The sequence below is a fragment of the Cololabis saira genome, chromosome 20 (assembly GCF_033807715.1).
Source record: "Cololabis saira isolate AMF1-May2022 chromosome 20, fColSai1.1, whole genome shotgun sequence".
NCBI lineage: Eukaryota > Metazoa > Chordata > Actinopteri > Beloniformes > Belonidae > Cololabis > Cololabis saira.
Window position 1 is genome coordinate 20,058,375 of NC_084606.1, and position 21,511 is coordinate 20,079,885.

Consider the following 21,511-nt stretch of genomic DNA (forward strand, 5'->3'; position numbering starts at 1 on the left):
CTTTTTTCCTTTTTTTTTAAGGAAGAAAAGTGACATCAGGAGATAAAGAAAAAGAAAAGGGTATGTCTTGATGGAGGGCTGATGTGTCTGGGCTGGCAATCTTTTTTATCTTCATGGAATCAAAATTCTCTTACGTACAGAGACGGTTTGCTGAGTGATGAATGCAAACAACCAGGTGAAAAGAAAACAAAGGACCAACAGGTCCTTTCTTCTGTGTCCTTTACTAAACATCTGCTCTGTGTCCTTTACTAAACATACAGGACAGGGGGGCGCTTGAGGACCAGGGTTGGGGAACACTGCTTTACTCACTTCATTAAAAGGAATTTTTAAACAGTGGAGAAAGATTTTGAAGGTAGTTCAGTCTGTTTACACAGTATTGTGTCGTTTGCATGCCTGGACCTACAGATGTCAGTGGAGCCAGTTGTACATGCTGCATGAAGCTTGGTGGGTTCTTTCTGTTCATGAAGTCCTTTAGTTCAGAGGTTCTCAATCCTGGTGCTGGGCCTGGATTTCCCTGTTTGCACAAGATTCTAATGATTAGAATCTTCAATGCTCTCAAGATTAGCTTGACTTCTAGGTCTGCACAACTCTGTTAATGACCCAGCCATGTCTATCAGTGTGTGTCAAAGCATGGAAACATCTAAAACAGGGGTCTCTGACTCCAGTCCTCGAAGGCCGCAGTCCTGCATGCTTTAGATATCTCCTTGCATCAACATACCTGATTCAAAGTAACGGTCGTCACCAGCTTGTCATCAAGGTTTGGACATCTCTGTTGTTGACAAAGCTCCTTGTATCACGGTGTGCTGAAGCAGGGAAACATCTAAAACAGGGGTGGGCAATCCTGGGGCCTGTACTACGAAGCGGGATTTGGGGTTAGCGAGGTAACTTCAGGTTTAACCCTGGGTTTTCAGGACTACGACGGTGGTTCACTTCTTAGCGGGGTACATCGCCATGGTAACTTATGCTGAACAGCTAACCTGCTCCGGAGCAGGTTATGTTCGAGATACAGATCGCCGGGTATAAAAGCACCGCCCACTGACCAATCAGCTCTCTTGGAAAATGGCATGCCCTTTCGAAGAGAATCCAGTGGAGCTTGGTGCGCGGATCGTGAGAGGATCCCTCCGATCTTCTTCTTGTCATTTTTTTTTCTGTTTGCTGCAAGTAATGTCAATGCTATTTCATTGTGCTTTTGTATACTGATATCATCCTAAAACAGAGAGTGATAGAAACACTAAAGCCTTGTACTTGTTGTACTTCTAAGATATGAAAGTGAGCCTACTTACCGCTTTGAATTATGCTTTTATATTCATTTTTTATTTGCTCCCATGTGCGTTTCACTCCGCTGGGGTTGCAGTTGAAGGAATGAGGCTACAATTGTCATACACGCCATACGAATACATCTAAGCAACACATGCATTTAACAGAATAGACAACTGTAATTATAGTCAGATCTACTTATGCCCTAATGATGGGGCAGTGATGTTTATATCCCTATGAACTTACGCATTTATACAGTCAGCGATCTTTTGCCAGCTGTCTTTCCTGCATTTTGCAGCTGCAACTGTGTTGCTTTTTGCCTGTATTATATGCCTATACTCATCATATTTCCGTAAAATTATTGTTTGCTCTTCGCTACTGAAATAAGCGGCTCTGACAGCGGACTTCTCCATGCTTGCGATTGGTCATGCGCTGAAAACACCGCCCCTTTTATGTGCACGCGCTCATATCCAGATTGGAGAAACCTGGGTTGATATACCGAGTTGATAACCACCGTCGTGTGACCGCTTAGCGTGATTGCAATTGTCCGGGTTAGTGAATCTGGATAAGGAAAAGATATCCTGGGTATGTTGAACTTGCTTCGTAGTACAGGCCCCTGGTCTTCAAGGGTCGGTGTCCTGCATGTTTTACAGTTTTCTCTGCTTTAACACACCTGATTCTAATTAATCATCGTCATCAGCTTGTCATCAAGGTCTGCACAATTCAATCACTTGTATCATGCAATGAAGCAGGGAAACATCTAACATCCAGGGCAGCGGCCCTCGAGGACCAGGAATGCCCACCCCTGATCTAAAACATGCAGGACAGTGTGCCACGAGGACCAGGGTGGGCAAACACTACTCTAAACTAGAAAGACGCAAAAAAAGGTTTAGTCAAAAATTTCATTGGAATTACTTCCATACCACAGAGTCACATTTTTACAGTGACACAGATGACAGGAAACTGACTCACAAGACAATACGGTTTGAGTAATATAAACATTACGACTGATATTACAGCAGGTTTGGGAAAAGTACCAAGATAATGGCATCTGTTTGACGCAAAACATTCATTATGTCTTCAGATTTATAGCTTCGTGGCTTTCTTTTGTTCAGACAAGGATCCGTAGTTCTTACCTTCAAACTTTACCGACAGTCGGAAGGAACTTCCACCTTCCTCATAGAGTGTCACGTGGTGGAAAGTGACACGTCCTTATCAGCTGGTGTTACTAGCTATGGCCTTGGAAACATGTTATATCAGGGGTGTCCAAAGTCGGTCCTCGAGGGCCGCAGTCCTGCATGTTTAAGTTTAGTCCCTGCATCAACACACCTGATTCTAATTAACGGTCGTCACCACCTTGTCATCAAAGTCTGGATAGTTCTGTTGATGACCAAGCTCCTTGTATCATGGTTTGTTAAAAAAAGGGGACACATCTAAGACATGAAGGACACCGGCCCTCGAGGACCGACTTTGGACACCCCTGTCTTATGTCCTCACAGGCTGGAACATGCAGGGCCGAGGCTCTCTAGAACCAGTGGTGGACAGTAACGGAGTAAATTTACTTGAGTACTGTACTTAAGTACATATCCAGAGGATTTGTACTTTACTTGAGTATTAGATTTCTTTGGTACTTATTACTCTTACTTGAATACATTTCCAAGACAAATATTTTTACTTTTACTCGAGTAAATTTCTAGGAAGGCTGAAAAGTACTCGTTACTTTCAGGTCTGCTCTTTTTTCTTCTTCCCTAAAATCCTATTGGACACAAGCTGTTTTTGTCAAAGGAGGAGACAAGACAGACATGAGCAGACAAGACAGACATTGGGAGACGGATATTTGGAGACAGGCACAGAGACTGACAAGACAGACATGGGGAGACAGTTTGTTATGCTCTATATTGCTATATTGTACTGGTACATGTCCTTCCTGTAAAGTTAAGTGACTTCAACATTGAGTTATTGAAAGCAGAGATGTAGTTTTTTGTAAAGCAGTGGTCTTTGAGGGGGATCCAGACTTAGTTGGAAGGTGCAGGTTCATTTGGTTTCAGTTCATGATTGTTAATAAACTCTGCATCATCTGCTGTCCTCTTATGACCCCATTCATTTGATTTGTTTTTGGTGTTTCTGCAGGTTTTATATAACATTGTGGTTCTAAAAGCAGCACATCAGTGCAGCTGGTTTCAAAGAGTTAATTCTCAGAAACAAGAGTTAAAAGATCCTTAAATTAATTTAGAAAAAATATAGTAATTTACTGATGTGGAAAATAAGACATTTACTCTTACTCTTACTCTTACTTTTACTTTAATTTAAAAGCATTTACTTTTGGATACTTAAGTACCTTTAAAAGCAAGTACTTTTCTACTCTTACTCGAGTAATATTTTGACTGAGCTACTTTTACTTGTAACGGAGTAAATTTTGACCAGTAGTATTTGTACTCTTACTCAAGTACTGGGGTCGAGTACTCTGTCCACCTCTGTCTAGAACCAGGGTTTCCTACCCCTGACCTAGGGACAACTTCTGTTGCAATAGACACTTTATAAATAAAATTTAATTTAATTCATTAGAGTCAGGTGTGTTGATGCTAGGCGACATTTAAAACATGCACGACAGGGCATCCTGAGGAGCAGGATTGAAGACCACAAAATATCTGATAGTTAAAGGGGACCTATTATGGCATCTAATACCTATTTTAAACAGACTTTGAATATCTTAAAAACAAGCTTTTGATTGTTTTTGCTAAATAAATTAGAAATTCAGCCTCTGAACCATGTCTTTATCTTTCCATTCTCTAACCGCATTCTCTATGCGGCATTCTGAGTGGGCGGGGAGGCTATGATGATGAGGCATTGTGCTGATTGGCTGCCTGAATGACGTGATACACCGCTATGAAAAAATGGCGGAAGCTCCGGCTGGCGGAGTTAGTTGTGGGTGTGGTTTCACGCATCGCTCCCATTGTTACGTAACGACGGGAGCAGAATCGGAGCGGCTCGTAGAAGCCACATCACACTGGATGGCTCATCCGGGCGGCTGTACAGACACTGCAGAATTTGGTTGCTTTCCTCCTTCTCTGAGTTGGCAGGCTGAGGGGAGACCACTTTATATATGTTATAGAAAAACGTGTTTTTCATAATAGGTCCCCTTTAAATTCGTGCATGAAAGGCTTCACCGGAGAAGAGTCCCGGTGCTGAGCTGGCCTGCCTGCAGTCCAGACCTTCCACCAACAGAAAACATTTGGAGCATCATGAAATGAAAAATCAGGCAACAAAGACCCATAACTGTCAAGCAGCTAGGATCCTGCATCAGAGAAGAATGAAACGTTTCTCTCCCAAAACTCCAGAAACCGGTCTCCTCCCTCCCTTCGTCGATGTTTACAGGCCGTTGATAAAAGAAGAGGAGATACTCCACAATGGTCTCAACATCTCCTTGTTCCAGGGGCCTCATGTACGAAAAAAACATGCATACGCGACTTTCTACGCTCATGTCGGATGTTCAAAAAAGTGAGTTGCACTCACATGTGAAATGCTCTCATACATACAACTGGAAACGTATCCACTCACAGATACTACTGAAACGCTCTTACACATACTAGTGAAAATGTTTCCCTCATACACACACTATTGAAACTTTTAGTTGAAATGAAAGTTGGTTGGTTAGTGCAATTTTTTTTTAACGGCAGTTAATTTGATTGCTTGATACAGCGATGTCATATCAGCTGCCAAAAACAACTCTGACTGAAGCAACAACCTTACTGAATAATAGATTGGCTCCAACAGAGACTATTTGGACCCCGTCCAATGTTACAACTGCAGGGCTACAAGACCGGTCTAGGTCCCGTCCTCCATCACCGGAGAAACACTTTCTCACCTTTTCTCACACCGACTCGATATCAGACTCTGAAAGTAGCGTAAACATTCAATAAACACTTTATTCATTTATTGCTGAATCACATCAGTTTGCAGGAACCACACTTTCACTTTTATTTTAAAAGATCTAAGCTGCAATTTGTGTTTTAATATTTGTCTGTTCAGATAAAGTTATGGGATATTTTATTTTTATTTTGAGTAGTCGTTCCATACAGTCGTCATGGCGACTGAGATATGTCCGACCTGTCAGCAGCTCCCACTGAAATATTCATGTGGGTCTGAACCGGTGCGTCACTGGTCCAGTTCAGGGCAGCGATCCAGAAGGATCCCCTTGGTGACCTAAATCATGTGGTCCAGTCATCACCCTGGACCAGCAGGTCTATGTGGTCCCTGAAGACTCGCTCCTCATCCTGCATCAGCAGTGTCTTCTAACAGAACCAAGGCTGTCATTGTGGTTCGTGGGTTACATGGTTGTGCTCTTACCTTTAGTTTTATGTTCAGAGCATGTGGTTAATGGTGAAATTGTTGCAGTTCGACCCGTGTGTAACTTATTAGGTGAAGGCAAATATCTCTGTTTCGCCATTGTTTATGTTGTTTTTGTTCTTTTGCGAATAAAATATGGGTTTATGAGATTTACAAATCATTGCTTTCCGCTTTTATTTACACATTACACAATGTTTTTTTTTAGAACTGGAGTTGTAATGAATTAGCACCAAATGTGTGAACGTGTGAAATGTGATGAATGTCAAATTAAATTATTTCACACCCTCAAACACACATAACTTGTTGGAGTGTGTGGGCTCTTGTTTGGAAGTTTCCGATTGCTTTTTGAAATTAATTTTTGAGAAAAAGACAAAGATAACAATTGAAATAACTCTGGGTTAAATATGTTTATTTTAATTTCATAAATATTCACAAGTACTTCATATCGTTATTTATTAATGAATTAAAACATTAAATAAATACTGTGGAAAAAAAAACTTCTGTCAGATCAGTCTGTACAAAGGTTGGGTGAGGAGCATGTCTTCATCTGAAATAAGTAAAACACTCCAGCGTTTATCTTCAACACGTGTAGCCAAAGCTTTTCAGGCCTCAGTTCTGCATGGTGACATCAAATATGTCTGTCGACTGGGTAGATGCCATCCTCTCGGCACGCTTCACCTTCATCCTGTGAAGACAACAGACGTACAATTTTCAAACAACCATGATACATTTTTTGCTTTGCTAAAGAAACAGTCAAATATGTTTTACATTAGTGTTAAAGATAAAATTAAACACTGTTTTTGTCTCATGTCCTATGTTACATTCTTTCATTCATGCTGGTATCTATAACGGATGCAACGATACCACTTTTTTTCAAAACGACACAATGCTGATACTTGATGAATTAATTTAAAAAAATGTTATAAAAAAATTATAACTAGTAGAAAAAGACTATAAAACAAAAATTTAAAGTGAAAAATAGACATTTTCTGTGAAATTATTGCATTTTCCACATTTAAATCAAACAAAATATCAAACTTCAGTAAGCTTCTTTTGGGAGAATGAGAGGCAGGTTCTTTCTGATGAAAAGAATCATGTCTGCATGATCAGGTGTGAGCCTGTTTCTGCTTTCACTCACACTGTGTGACACTGAGCTGAACAGCCTTTCACTGTCAACACTAGTGCAAGGTGCTGAAAGGTATCGGCCAATCTAAAAAGTACAAAAACAATGACGAGCCACTTTCTGATCATGGTCTTCATGCAAAGCCATTGTATGTAATAAATTGGTATCCGTTAACTTTAAAGAGTTAGACAAGTAGTATCGATACCCGATACTAGTATTAGTATCGGTGCATCCTTAGTATCTATGCATCATAATGATGCTGTGAGGTGACTGCTGAGTTATCTCTTGACTTTATATTTTGTCATCAAATGATTCTGTCATGTGTTTAACGACTGCAAAAATCAGTACTTCGATGTAAAAAGTTTGTATATTTGACTTACATTGCAATAGTTTGCAGGACTGCCTTCACAAACTTCTGTTGTGGGTCTAGACACAGGGAGCTGTTATCTTTAAGTGTGACACTGCAAAAGGAGAAGAAAATGTAATGAATAATAGCTCTATAATCGATGATCATCAATGTTTGTGGTCTTCATGGTCATTTTCTTCTGCAGGTACTTACATGACTTCATGCTTGTTGCAGTATGGACGAGGTTTGTACTCCTTGACGTCAATGATGAGGGAGGGCTTTACTCCCTTGCTTGTTTTTGGACACAAACAACGGAATTCATCTGGAAAAAAAAGGGACCACGTAAATCAAGTAGAAGTCACACACAACAAAACAAATATAAATGAATGCAAACTTACTTCCTGAAGTGTAAATGAACATGCAGGCCAGAAGAATGATGGACTGGATTGTAAGCTTCATTCTAGTCTCAAAAGGCTGAAATGAATCAGAGCAACTCTAAAAATGTGATTCTTCAATCTTCTTACAATGAATGTGGAAGCTGTTAACTCGAGTTCTTCACTCCTCGATCTATCTGAGTGTTCAACACCATGAGCCTCAACTTTTATATACTCACATTTATGCTGGAACTTGCACAACATGATTCTTAAGAAGTGGTTTAAAATTCTTTCTCACACACACACACACACACACACACACACACACACACACACACACACACACACACACACACACACACACACACACACACACACACACACACACACACACACACACACACACACACACACACACACAAAATTTTCCCAGCATTAAGCATCAATTTTCCTCAGAATTAAGACTAAATCTCACTTCCATGTATGGACTTCGGATACATCAGAGAGGAGGTTCCATGTTGCACAATTATGCTGGATGTCACCACAACAAAGTCACTCAAGACTCTTTTGAGGCATATTAGATCTGTACCTACCTGCAGACAACAGAAGTGAGTACTGAGGCGATGATCGTTCTGATAAGGCAGGCCACTGCACAATTTAGCAGATGCATGAAACAAATCTCAATTCAAGCACCTTTCGTGAGTTTTTTCCAGTGGTGCCTTTTTTAACATAGCACTCCAAAGCTAAATGCATCCGTCATTGCTTCAGTTCGCCCCAGAGACCCCACTCCCACTGGGGTCAAGTCCGTAATCTCTTTGAACATACAGTACTTAGTGACCTGAAATGGGTGGATCAGGTGCATCTTCTGGAAAAATTGCATATCCACCATATGCCCTATAAGATCTGTCCAGTAAGCCGGCTTTTCCAAGTTTTTCTCTCTCAGGAATTAATTTTCAGCCATCAGTGAACTTTCATTGATAAAAAGGCTCACAAGGAGCTGTCTCTTAACCTGGACATGCTCCAATCATTGCTTCATGGACTTAAGTTTGGACCATATTGTTAAGTTATTTTGCAAATTCCCATCCTCTCTTGTGTGCTAGTAAAATGAGCCTAAACAGTAATTGTAGGAAACCTGCCATTATGCCTGGAGGCATATAATCATAATATAAGTAAAGTTTTTGCTTCATGGTCAGGTGCTGCATATTTACAGCTATCATAGGACATAGGTTGTGGTATTGAAATACCTTTGGGAACCAGACAGTAATGGTACTCTCTAGAACTGGTGTAGGACACCCTGTTCCTAGAGAGCCACAGCCCTGCATGATTACGATATCCATCTGCGTCATCACTCATGATTCTAATGAACGATCGTCATAGGCTTCTCATCCAGGTCTGCACATGTCTGTTTATGTCACAGTCCTTTGTCAGGGTGTGAATAAGCAGGGAAACATGCAAGACTGCGGCTCTCTAGGAACAAGGTAAAGTGTCCAAACTATCTTCAATACGTGGAGAAAATGTTGCACCACAGACACTTTGGAAATTTCAAAGAACTCTCCACGTTTGATGAGAGTGCAAGAAAAAAACCTTTCAGGGAGGGGGCCAAAAGGCCAAAGGCAAACATTGAAGGAACTACAGCAACTTCTGTCAGCTACTAACCATTCCGTGTCCCTGTTTTAGTCTGGGCTGTGTGGTGGTGGGAGGGAGGAGGGAAGGCGTTTCTTACAACAACAACAAAAACGGTTCCCATTTGAGTTATGCCACACACCAAAATAATTTAAAATGAAGTCATTCAATCAACGAGTACCAATGAAGCACAGTGGTTCAGTTGGAGTGGGGACACTCGTCAAGATAGATTGGCAAATGAACAGCTCCAAATACCAATACATTTTAGCACAAAACCTTTTGCCCTCTTTAAAAAACAAACAAACTGAACACAATGTCCCAAAGCATATATCAAAACTGACCAAGACATGACCTCATGACTTCAGAAAAGGAAAATCAGGAGTTTGCATGTTCTCCCCGTGTTCCCTTGGGTAGCTAATGTGAGCTACCCTCACAAAAACATGCAACAGTCCTGGGCTATACATGTCCCCATCTGCGCCAGATGGGGTGGGGAGGATCTGGCCGGAATAACGTGATCCTTCCACGCGCTACGTCCGGCCAGAGAAACCCCACCCTGTCGAAGCGGCCTGCTCACTCCTCAGGTTAAGAAGGAGACCTGAGCTCAGTGCAGGGCCCTTGGTAGAGGGGAGCAATGCCCAGCACTGTCACTTAAGTAGGAGCACGGGGTGATAAAATGGTGAAAGAAATCGGGATAAAAATATTAAAAAAAAAAAAAAAAAGGAAGAAAAAAAAAGAAAAGGAAAATCAGAACCCGGACCTCAACGCCATCAAAAACCTCTGGAATGAACAAAAAGAAACTGCACGCATGCAGGACAATCTGAAGGAACTTTTTTCGCAAAGAAGAGTAGGACAAAATCCCAAAGTCTATACGTGTAAAGTTAGTAGAGGGTAAATTAATTCGTTGGGAGAGGATCAAGAATTGTTGTATGGTGGCTTGTTATCTCACACCTGGAGGGTTCCTAGTTTGAATCATGCATTGCAAATACAACACCACTAGAAATAGGGCTAATACACCTACATCTAGTCAAAATGTTTTATATCACGCAAACATAACTTTTCCAATGGGGTAAGAATTTAAATATTGACTAGAATTCTTAAAACTAGCAAAATGTCTATCAAGACAGATTTTTGCAGTGTGGGTGGGGTCTTTTTGTGTGGGGTTTGTAGTCCTCCCCGTCCCTGTGTGTGTCTGTTATTCCTAAACTGCTACTTTATTGCTAGTGCAGTCGTGTTTCTTTTTCTTTGTCTTATTTCGCCATCTAGTGGACTTGGTGTGATAACATATGAGACAGTCAGTTTAACGCAGGAGGTTATGAAAATGTGTCTCTTTGTTTCCTACAATTGTAGTTTTCTCTAAAGTAGTAAATCATAATGAATGGAGTAGATAAAATTTCCACAACCTCATTTAGTACTATATATAGTGCTAAACTATGTGCTAAACTATGGAGCTCCCTGACTCATCAGCCAGACTACTGTTTGCTGACTTCTCATCAGCATTCAACACCCTGCAGCCCCACATCCTGGCCACTAAACTTTCTTCCCACTTTCACCAGGATGATCAGTTAATCCTGTGGATCCTGGACTTTCTGACCAACAGGACTCAGAGGGTTTGGGTCAACAACTCTCTCTCTGACCTCTGTTCCACTTCCACTGGCTCCCCCCAGGGCTGTGTGCTCTTCATCCTCTACACACCGATGACTCCAGAGCCACACAGCCCAACCGCCATCTGGTAAAGTACGCTGACGACACAGTTCTCCTGTCGCTGCTGTCAGGCCCCTCACAACATCACTGACCCGTTCTTCAGGAGTTCGTAGAGTGGTGTGACAGCTCCAAACTGGAACTAAACATCAGCAAGACCAAAGAGATGGTGGCAGGGGCGAAAATCCTGTTTCATAGTTGGAGGGGACAATAAACAGTAAAATTTTAGAGAATAAATCCAGGGGGGGACAAGGAATAAAAGTTTTAGCCTTCCTTTAATACAGCATTTTGACATTTTCATCTCTATCTCGCAAACAGGCAGAAAACCTTTCTTAGAGCAATACAAAACAATGGTATTAGGTGGAAGGTGGCAATAATACAGCACATCTGACATAATACACTGCAAAAAACCACAATCTTAACAAGAATATTTGTCTTATTTCTAGTTAAAATGTCTCATTTTTAGTTAAAAAAAATCTCATTACACTTAAAACAAAACTCATCACTGGAAAAAAAAAACAAGTTTCACCTGTTTCAAGTAGATTTTCACTTAAAATAAGTAGAAAAATCTGCCAGTGGAACAAGATTGTTTTGCTTATAAGATAAATCTTGTCCCACTGGCAGATTTTTCTACTTATTTCAAGTCAAAATTTACTTGAAACAGGTGAAAATTGTCAAATAACAAGTTATTTTTCTGGTGATGACTCTTGTTTTAAGTGTAATGAGATTTTACTGTTTATTATTATTTTCGATTTCGGTTTCGGCCACAAATTTTCATTTTGGTGCATCACTACTAAATACTACTGCATTGTTCCAAAATTATTAATTCTGTCTCAAATTATTCTAGGGGGGGACAGCTTTACTAATGGGGGGGACTTGTCCCCCCTGTCCCCCCCGGGATTTTCGCCCCTGGATGGTGGTGACCTGCTGCAGTCACCACCACCATCCACGGGAAGCCAGTGGAGGTAGTCGAGGAGTACAAATACCTGGGCACCATCTTTGACAACCTCCTGAAATTCTCCGCCAACACAGCCTTCCTGGAAAGCATCATGACCTTCTCCATGACCTGTTGGTTCCACTCCCTCAGTACCCAGAACAGGAACAGACTGCAGAGCACTGCATCATTATGCTCCAAAATCATTGGCCTGCCGGTCAGAACTCTGTCACAGGTTTTTAACCAACAGGCCCTCAGCCAGGCAGCTAAAATCATCAACGACCCTTCCCACATACTTCACTCCGCATTTCAGTGGCTCCCCTCCAGGCGGCGCCTCCGCTGCATCGCCTGCAGGACTGAGAGGAGGAGAGCCACCTTTGTCCCAAAAGCTACTCTGCTACATAACTCCAGCTGCTAAACACCACCCCCCCACATCTGAATCTGAACTATATATAAACTATAAACTATATTTATATAGTACTGAACTATAGTCAGGGGTGCACATGACTGGTGTTGGAGGGCCAGTGTCCTGCGTGTTTTAGTTGTTTCCCTGCTTTCTCTGTCAAAAACACAATTCCCCATTCATAAATCACATTAATCTAGCATGGCATAGCGACTGTATTAGTGAAAGTGAAACATCAATATTAGGGATGTTCAATAGCACCGATTTCCTTTCCGATCTGATATTGAGTAAAAGTCAGCCTGGTATCGGAGATACCGATTCAATACCGATACATTGTGCAAATACACCGAATGTGCCCAATACATTTTTATTTTAGATAGTTTAAAGATACAAGACATTAGAGTCACTTATTTAGCTATTTATTTTAAAGTCAGAAGTATACTGAGGTAGCAGCCTCATTCACCATATAGCCGAGCTATTACAACAGAAAAAGGTGTTTCCATCAGTAAAAAAAGATCCTAAGTAAAATAATAAAACCATTGAAATAAATAATAAAATAATAAACAAAAATAAGAACTACCATAAAAATGAAAATGAAAAAAGTGGTTCCTACGGGCAGCGTGTCATTAAGGCAAAATCTGAGTACTTTAGTTACCTTCCACCGTATTCCTGTTAATGATACATTACCACAAATGATTGAAGTAGCAAAAGTATCAATATTTTCATTTGAGAATCGACTTTAGATCATACAGGTATCTAGGGTTGCCACCTTTCAGAAATAGAAATAAGGGACGCCCTGATTTCAGCAGCGCAGGAGCCAATAGAAAAAAGCCCAGAAACTTCTAAACTGAATAAAAATGTGTTTATTTTTATATAACATTTTTATATAAAAAAACAAAATGCTTTGATTTCAAGTTTAAAGTGCTTTAATAGCATTGAACTTGCATGACTGTACAGACAGACAACCATACTAGCAACTGAAATAGCCTCCTATGCTATGTATGTCCACATCAGCCCAAATGTATAATATAGCCTACAGGTGAAGAATATGGTGTAAAAGTTAATTTATTTCAATAATCCAACTAGAATGTGGTGTAAAAGTTAATTTATTTCAATAATTCAACTAGAATATGGTGTAAAGGTTAATTTATTTCAATAATTCAACTAGAATATGGTGTAAAAGTTAATTTATTTCAATAATTCAACTAGAATATGGTGTAAAAGTAAATTTATTTCAATAATTCAACTAGAATATGGTGTAAAGGGTCCGGGGATTAAAGTATAATTCGTTTTTCCATTAAAACCAAAAACGAAAAAAGAGAAACAGCGCCCCCATTTTCGTTTTTTCCTTTTAAATTCAAAACGGGAAAACCAATTCTGAAAAAACCAAAAAACCAAACAACGAAATCAAATAACGGCCGAAATTTGGTTTTTGTAAATTCTTTTTTTAATTATTGTATGAATATGACGGCGGACAGACCGGAAGCGGAAGTACAGTGTAATGCCGTCAAAATAATACAAACTTATTTTCGTACATATTATATTTATAATATCTTAGTATACAGTCTTATGTGGCTTTATAGACTTAACCTGTGAGAATGATACTGTTGCTTAGTTGTTTTATGATGTTTGTATAGTTTTAAATTGTTTAATGGTCGCTGCCACAGTTTGCTCCGTTGCCATGGCGACCACAGCGGCCGCCGCCGCCGGTGTTCTGTCAAATTATGCTACCCGGTGAATGCATGGATCTATTAATAAAATCTGATGAATGTCCTACTTTGCGTCAATGCGCATGCGCACCAGTCAACAGCGTCGACTTGACTAAAGCAACACGGAATCGTCCTACAGCTGTTTAAGAAGAAAACTGTGAAAACGGTAAGAATTTAGTGTTTCCTGCAACCAAATTGTAGTTTTCCATGTTTGCGTGCTAATTTGATGTTTCCTACAACCAAATTCCAACTTTCTTGTAGTTTTTCATGTTTGCGTGCGTGTCGACCAGCCTTTGCATGACTTTTGTTAATTGAATATAAACTACCGTGTTGCAACGCCCTATAAGCAGTACTCGAGTTGTAAAAGAAAATCAGGGGGGATGGTGGATTTTTTTATCATATGGGGACAGATAATTTGTGCTGATTACAAATAATATAATATATTACAAATAATAGCACTGACCAAAACACCTGCAGAAATACTGCAGGAATGACATAGCAGCAGTTAAATGCAGCCTCCTGTAAGCTTTAAATATCCACTGGGCTTACATCTAATACATCAAAACACAACAATAAAAAACAGTTTTCTGAACTTATCAATATGACTCTGTCCTTCACAGGATTAGTAACATGGATCACTGCAAAAACTCAAAATCTTAACAAGAATATTTGTCTTATTTCTAGTTAAAATGTCTCATTTTAGTAAAAAAAATCTCATTACACTTAAAACAAGACTCATCACTGGAAAAAACAACAATTTTCACCTGTTTCAAGTAGATTTTCACTTGAAATAAGTAGAAAAATCTGCCAGTGGAACAAGATTTTTTTGCTTGTAATAAGAAGATAAATCTTGTCCCACTGGCAGATTTTTCTACTTATTTCAAGTGAAAATTTACTTAAAACAGGGGAAAATTGTCAAATAAGTTATTTTTCTGCTGATGACTCTAAATGTTGAAATAGCAGTAAAACCACATTCATTGATGAAATGACAAGGGATGGAAATTTTTATTTCAGGGGGGGTGGTTTGGACCGTTTTTATTTCGGGGGGGGGGGGGGGGGGGGGGGGGGGGGTGCCATCCCCCCTCATCCCCCCTCAACTCGAGTACTGCCTATAAGAGGTGTAAATATGCGTAAATAGTAGGGTGGGGTGTAGTGCAAAAATAATAATAGTAATAACACTGGTAATGATAATAATGATGATAATAATAATGCATGTATTGCTGTCATATGTTATATATAATATGTGCATGATATACAATATGCTATTTTTGGCTGCTTATAGCAGTCTTTCTATTGTATTATGTTTTAATTTTATGACATTCTTTGTTCACATTTTAGGTAATAGATGCCTATTTGCACATCTTCATTGAAAAGCACAAGGCAAGTAAGAATAACATGTTCCAGGTTAGCATATAGGGTCCATTATTAGTCCTGTTAGATGGAGACCTAAGGACTCACACGCAGAGAAATGAGCTCTGATATGCAGGATTTAATGTTATACTATACTATACTACTTTTCTGTGCACTGGATTCTTATGGTATGTAGGTACCTATACAGTTTTTTTGCTAACCTGACTTCAGAAAGTACTGTTTTGCTTACAGAAATTTAAATTGAATTTTTTTAAAGATTGTCAACATCCCCAAGAAGGCCCTCATCCTTATTGATTCCTTTGGGAAAGAGGACTATTATTCAAGAAAAGTTCTCTACAACTGGAGGTAATCTGCACTACTCAAAATTAATGATTTACAATAAGAACTTGTATGGCTAAATGCTTAACTGTTTCTTATTCTGTGTTTCCCAGGAACTACCTTAAAAGGATGGAGAGAAGGGGCTGAGGCATGGCAGGTGGAGACTGTGCACCACAATAAACAGCAGGATGCCAGTAGCTGCAGAGTTTTAGTTATGAAGGTATTAAATCATCATTTGGATAGCTGACTAGATAAATTATTACCAAATTAATGTCCTCTTCTTCCAACTTGGTGACTATGTGAATGTGGATAAAAACACTGCGTTTCAGTTTGCAGAAAACTTCCTCACTGAGGAATCCACAGAGGTCATCACCACAGCAGAGCCTTTGCATGAATACAGGAAGCAGATTGCCTGTAGCTGCTACAAAATCCGGGTCAGTGTAAAAATGCTTGGATAATCAGTTTCCACAATGTGGTAATTACAATGACTACTACAACTACTGTTTTTTTCTGTACACATAATAAAGTGTACTTTTAAATACACATTTCATAATGGATGCTTGATATCTGTAGGTGCGCATGCTACAAAATGTAGAAATGTAAGAACAACAGAGATGCCTACACTGCTGTCAGTACACGCATAAAAAAGGGTTCTTTATTCTTTTCAAGGCGATGCAAAAGATTACTGCATAGTGTGCGCCCTGCTGGAGTGCGATCCACAGCACAGCATGATAGGAATGGTAAACAGTTTTATAAAAGAATTATAATTGTTTTATGTGAAATGACTTTATGAATGTTACATTTTTTAAATTTTATTGTTTCTGTTATGTTGTCTCACTAGGTGCAGTGTGGGACATGTCATCGATGGGCCCATTTGGAATGCGCCAAATGGCCAATAAGATAACAACAATCGCCTTGACAGATGAGGAGGTGGCGTCTGTCAAGGCCACATTTAAATGTGTTATCTGCAGAGGTGTGTAAGATAAAACATAAAAGAGGTTGTTTAAGATTTTGGCAAATTATTCTATTACAATAACCTCTATATCCAAATTGCGAATTTCCCCATTGTGGGACTAAAGAAGGAATATCTTATCTTATCTTATCTATAGTCACATGAGTAGGTTCATTTCCTGTAATTATCAGTATGTCTTGTTGTGTTCACTGAGCAGCTCACGTCTGTCCCACAGATTTTAAAACAACAGACTGATAATTAAAGTGTCTGTTGTACCTACTCATATAACAATAGGGATTAAGGGGATAGATGGATTTCCTATATTTTGAGGCATCCCTGCATGAATTTGTGTATTGTCTATGAAATATGTAATAAGCCCTGTAATGCAATAACGAGATTTCAGTGAATATTGACATGAAGATACTGATATACAATTTTCATGCTTCTTGCAGATCCAATGAAGGAGCCTGTAGTGGGCGCATGCTGCCGCAGCCTCATTGGTTGCAGAACATGTGTGGATGAGTGGGTGACTCATGAGCCCAGTTGCCCCAAATGCAGAGATGGGGAATTTCGGGTGAAAAACTTCATCCTGACCGGCATTGAAGACACTCTGAATATTTTCAAAGACACTATTAGGGGATAAATAGTTTTTTCTTACATTTTTTTGGTTCATAATAGTTCATGTTTTATTTGGTTGTTTGGTTATTTTTGTTAATCTGTTAAGTTTATTCGTGTTCATATTAATAAATTAGAATTTGTTTGCACTCTTTTGTTTACTGAGTACTCTGTTTCTTGAGTGGTGTGTTTGGGTTGAAGTGCTAGTTGTATTGTTTTAACACATCCCACGCACACATACTGTACATACAGTTTTGTTTAAACACATTCAAACCATTGAAATGATTCCCTACTTTGTCAATACACCTGCAACCTTTTGACTGTTTTCAAATTGGCAAAATGTAAGGTCACATTACAGGGTCAGACATATTAACGTTATGTCAGGGTGTATTTTACTGCAATCTGTGGCAATCCATGGGCCGGCCCAACTGTGAGGAGGACCACCGCATTATCCGTCCAGAGTCCTGGCGAAGAACAGACACCAAACTGAAGACCTAGCACTCTTGTATGGAGAGCCTGCTGGCATACGGTATGGCAGTGTGGTATGGAACCTGCACTGAGGCCACCAGGAAGAGACTTCAGGGGGGAATCAAAGCAGCACAGAAGTTTGCCGGGTGGCCTCTCCCCTCCCTGTCGAACTTTGGCACCTCCCGCTGCCTCAGCAGGGCACAGAGTATCATTTAGGACGGACAGATCACATCTAGGTTCTGAAATGTTTGACCTGTTGCCCTCTGGCAGTTGCTACAGGTGCATCACAGCACTCACAAACAGACTTAAAAACAGTTTCTTCCCCAGAGAGCTATAATCACCCTCATCTCTAATATGCACTGACACAAATGTACACACACGTGCAATATATTGAACTGTGAATGCTGCTAAAATGATGTCTGAGTGAGGTTTATTGCTTTGTATTTGGGTTTTTGCACTTTAAAGCCTCCAGAGATGCATAACGGTAATAAAGACTATTCTATTGTCGTCTATTCTGAGCAGCGTAGTCTGGCTTAAAAACGAGCACATACACAATGACAAAAACATATTACGCCTGTATCAGACTCGTTTACTAGACACACACAGACAATGTCGATCGATCCTCGTGCCCTGACACTGATCAGCTGTGTATCCCCTCTCTACCTGTCTGTCTATAAACTATGCCATGTTTTTCCTTCCTCAGCATTGCAACATAACAAACTGTGATATGAATCAATCCGAAATAATGAGAGATTAATCAAGAAAACCTTGCAAATTCATGCAAAAAAAATGTCATGGAAATGCTACTTCTGTAGCAGTAGCAGTCTAATACAACGTTGACCATTGTTAACGTGCATAAATTAAACTTCGGTAGGCTATCTCTGTGGAATCTGCCCCAGAGAGCGGCATCAGCCGTGGCATCTCTGTGGCAGCCTGATCAGCTGTATCACCTGTCTACCTGTCACTAATCATGACACACACCCACATTCACACAAACACACAACAGTTGTAATCAGTACTCGAGTTGAGGGGGGATGAGGGGGGATGGCATCCCCCCCTGAAATAAAAACGGTCCAAATCATCCCCCCTGTAAAACTGCCATCCCTCCTTTCCATCCCTTATGTCATTTCATCAATGAATGTGGTTTTACTGCTATTTCAACATTTAGAGTCATCACCAGAAAAATAACAGCAGAAAAATAACTTATTTGACCATTTTCACCTGTTTTGAGTAAATTTTCACTTGAAATAAGTAGAAAAATCTGCCAGCAGATTTATCTTCTCATTACAAGCAAAAAAATCTTGTTCCACTGGCAGATTTTTCTAATTTTAAGTGAAAATCTACTTGAAACAGGTGAAAATTGTTGTTTTTTCCAGTGATGAGTCTTGTTTTAAGTGTAATGAGATTTTTTTTTACTAAAATTAGACATTTTAACAAGAAATAAGACAAATATTCTTGTTAAGATTTTGAGTTTTTGCAGTGATCCATTTTACATATCCTGTGAAGGACAGAGTCATATTAATAAGTTCAGAAAACTGTTTTTTATTGTTGTGTTTTGATGTATTTGATGTAAGCCCAGTGGATATTTAAAGCTTACAGGAGGCTGCATTTAACTGCTGCTATGTCATTCCTGCAGTATTTCTGCAGGTGTTTTGGTCACTGCTATTATTTATAATATATTATATTATTTGTAATTAGCACAAATTATCTGTCCCCATATGATAAAATCCACCATCCCCCCTGATTTTTTTTTACAACTCGAGTACTGGTTGTAATGTTATGTTGTGACATCGTGCTACTGTTAAACTGTAGCATTTTTGAGTGGACGTCCTCTGGTGTACATGGGAAAGCCGGCGGCCGCCGCTGTGGTCGCCATGGCAACGGAGCAAACTGTGGCAGCGAGCATTAAACAATTTAAAACTATACAAACATCATAAAACAACTAAGCAACAGTATCATGCTCACAGGTTAAGTCTATAAAGCCATATAAGACTGTATACTAAGATATTATAAATATAATATGTACTGTACGAAAATAAGTTTGTATTATTTTGACGGTATTACACTGTACTTCCGCTTCCGGTCTGTCCGCCGTCATATTCATACAAAAATGAAAAAAGGAATTTACAAAAACCAAATTTCGGCCGTTATTTGATTTGGTTGTTTGGTTTTTTGGTTTTTTCAGAAACCGTATTTCCGTTTTGAATTTAAAAGGAAAAAACGAAAATGGGGGCGCTGTTTCCGTTTTTTCGTTTTTGGTTTTAATGAAAAAACAAATTATACTTTAATCCCCGGACCGTAAAGGTTAATTTATTTCAATAATAATCCAACTAGAATATGGTGTAAAAGTTAATTTATTTCAATAATTCAACTAAAATATGGTGTAAAGGTTAATTTATTTCAATAATTCAACTAGAATATGGTGTAAAAGTTAATGAAAATACGGTACAAATCGTGTCCCGTATTAGTTCAATACGGGACGCAACATTTTTTTCTCAAATAAAGGACAATTCCGTATTTTACGGGACGGGTGGCAACCCTACAGGTATCAGAAGTATGGATATTTCAGTATTGATCCGCAAATCACTAATCAATAAACAAGACATGAGGGCACACAGCTCAGTCAAATCTGAACATGCAAAACAATAAGGCAGGGAAACTCAAACAAGAACTATTTTTGTCTTTTGGGAGTGTCACTTTACATGACTCCAGGGCTGCCAGAAACAGGCTGGCTCAAAAAAGAAAGTGAAACTGAATTAAAAAACCTACATATATTAAAGTTGTTTCATGACTAAAGTCCACGTGGGAGTGTCAAGTTTATTGAAATTTAGTATAGAAATTAATTTCAGATGCTCATGACTCGCCTACAGAAAAGCAAAACCTCTAGGGAGGTGACAGAAAAACTGGATTAAGAGCCGCTCTGCTCGGTAAGTTACATTTGTAAACAAACCCGAGGCTTCCCGGGAGCTTCCTCGCCTGAGTTAATTTGTACTGATCCGAAACATATGATTAATTCATAAACTAGGAGCTTTTCTCCCTTTTGTTTAATGTTGTTTCGCACTGAGACAAATCCTTACATCCTAAAATGCGTCACTTCAAACCTCGCGAGAACGAGCGTCAATTTCATGGTCAAGCCGTGTTTTGCGGTGGAAAAAAAACAATAACGAGTTAAATACCAAAGAAAGTCTTGTTTGATTACACGGCGGGCCCATGTGGACTGTTTGTCTCCTGTAGGTTCTTTACAGTCCTTATATTTAACACTCTTGCCACGTTATTCAATGTGAAAGTGATTCGAGACTACAGTTGAAGATTTGTCAGCTGATTTTCAAGCCCTCAGCGTTTAAATTCTAGCAGATGCCACATCAATCAACCATAAACTGTAAGATAAACAGGTAACTTATTCAGGTGTTCTGTTTCAGATGAAAAGACATAATTTTAAAACTGTTTTTTTTGTGCTCATATAACAGGAAATGACTTTGGAAAGGAAGAATCTCCAAATCTCACTTCTAGATGTGAGTCATGGAAGTTGTAGTTCATTTCAGGGTCTCATACCCACTAATCATCAACCTATCAGTTACCAACAGGTGAGTTCGCTGTTTAATGTTGCTCCTACAAATCCTTGGCATGTTTAAAATGACATAAAAGTCGCAAAGAATAACTTTTCTTGGATCTACGTGAATGAAACGCTACACATTTTCTCCTGAATTTCTCTTCCAGAGGGAATGCCATGTCACAGAGAAGCAGTTTAAACTACTAGAGCAAGAGTTTACTCGAGTAATTTCAACTCATTGCCCAAAGGTTGAAATCCTCAAAGGAAAGTTAAATACTGTCCTCTTGAAAGGGCCCATCAAAGAGGTGCAGACAGGTGCTGCTAAATTAAATGCACTAATGAAGGAATTAATAGATAAGAGAGTTAAGCTCCCTCAGGATGTAATGACATTCCTGAAATCCGGTGGGGTTGTCTCAAAGTACC

The 21,511-nt window shown here is 39.4% G+C and overlaps 3 long non-coding RNA genes across 3 annotated transcripts; all 3 read left to right on the plus strand.

Annotated features, from left to right (window-relative positions):
• Window positions 1-15,475: 15,475 nt before the first annotated feature.
• LOC133420686 (uncharacterized) lies at window positions 15,476-15,902 on the plus strand. The gene is made up of 3 exons (XR_009770613.1): window positions 15,476-15,530; window positions 15,617-15,723; window positions 15,833-15,902. It is a non-coding gene; the product is annotated as an uncharacterized LOC133420686 (long non-coding RNA).
• LOC133420685 (uncharacterized) lies at window positions 15,895-17,088 on the plus strand. Its single transcript, XR_009770612.1, has 3 exons — window positions 15,895-15,937; window positions 16,173-16,476; window positions 16,908-17,088. It is a non-coding gene; the product is annotated as an uncharacterized LOC133420685 (long non-coding RNA).
• Window positions 17,089-20,373: 3,285 nt separating this feature from the next.
• Window positions 20,374-21,509, plus strand: LOC133420677 (uncharacterized). Its single transcript, XR_009770611.1, has 3 exons — window positions 20,374-20,465; window positions 21,006-21,122; window positions 21,256-21,509. It is a non-coding gene; the product is annotated as an uncharacterized LOC133420677 (long non-coding RNA).
• Window positions 21,510-21,511: the final 2 nt, after the last annotated feature.